We start from the raw sequence: 1,358 nt of genomic DNA, 5'->3' as shown, positions 1-1,358 counted from the left end.
CAAAATTAGCTGGGCATTGTGGCACACATGCCTGTAAACCCAGCTACTCGCGAGGCTGAGGCAGGAGAATCACTTGAGCCCGGGAGGCAGAGGTTGTGGTGAGCTGAGATCGCACCACTGCACTCCAGCCTGGCAATAAGAGCAAAACTCCATCTCAAAGAGAAAAGAAAAAAAGAAACTCGTGTGGACTAAAACAGGAACTGGCCAACTACGGTCGGTCCGTGGGTCAAGTCCGGCCTGCCACCTGTTTTTCATTGGCCTTGTAAGCTGAGAATGGTTTTGAGAACATTTTTAAATGGTTGGAAAAAATAAAAAGAATATTTTCTAACGTGAGAAATATGTGAAATTCAAATTTCAGTGTCCATAAATAAAGTTTTATTGGAACACAGCCATGCCCATTCTCTTATGTATTGTCTCTGGCAGCGTTAGAGCTGCGACAGCACCGTTGCATAGTTACAGAGCCTGTATGGCCTACAAAGCCTGAAGTATTAATATTTGCTATCCAACCCTTTATGTAAAAGGCTTGTCAGCTCCTGGTCTAAAAACAAGAATAACGGGCTGGGCACGGTGGCTCACACCTGTAATCCTAGCATTTTGGGAGGGCAAGGCAGGTGGATTGAGCTCAGGAGTTTGACACCATCCTGGGCAACGCGGTGAATCCCTGTCCCTACTAAAATACAAAAAATTGACTGGGCATGGCGGCATGCGCCCGTAATCCCAGCTACTCAGGAGGCTGAAACAGGAGAATCAGTTGAACCTGATAGGTAGAGATTGCAGTGAGCCGAAATCGTGCCACTACACTCCAGCCTGGGCAACAGAGCGAGACTCGATCTCAAAAACAACAAACAAAAAAACAAGAATAAATGGCAGAAACAAAACTGAAAATTAGGGCCGGAAGGGGTGGCTCCTGCCTGTTATCCCAGCACTGTGGGAGGGCAAGGTGGGTGAATTGCTTGAGACCAGGAGTTCGAGACCAGCCTGGGCAACATAGGAAGACCCCCATCTCTACAAAAAATAAAAATTAACGGGGCATGGTGGCTTACACTTGTGGTCCCAGCTACTGGGGAGGCTGAGGAGGGAGGATCTTGGGAGCTCAAGAAGTAAAAAAATAGTAAGTAAATTTGGGAGTAGACCCCTGGTCATAGCCCAGATTGATAGAAGGAATGGTTGTATGTCCTGAATGCACAGACCACGCTGGAATCAGCAACCGCGACGTCTTAGTCGTGATGCTTCACCCACCTGTTTGTTAGGTTGTCAAATGAGGGGTCTGGCCACCTACATGACTGGTTTCTTAACATCAGTGGTCTTCAAGCCTTTTTGGTCACATACTCCAGATTAAAAAGATTTCTTGGCCGGGC

Source organism: Piliocolobus tephrosceles, chromosome 10 (genome assembly GCF_002776525.5).
Source record: "Piliocolobus tephrosceles isolate RC106 chromosome 10, ASM277652v3, whole genome shotgun sequence".
In the NCBI taxonomy this organism is placed as follows: domain Eukaryota; kingdom Metazoa; phylum Chordata; class Mammalia; order Primates; family Cercopithecidae; genus Piliocolobus; species Piliocolobus tephrosceles.
Note: the sequence above shows the minus strand (reverse complement) of the source record.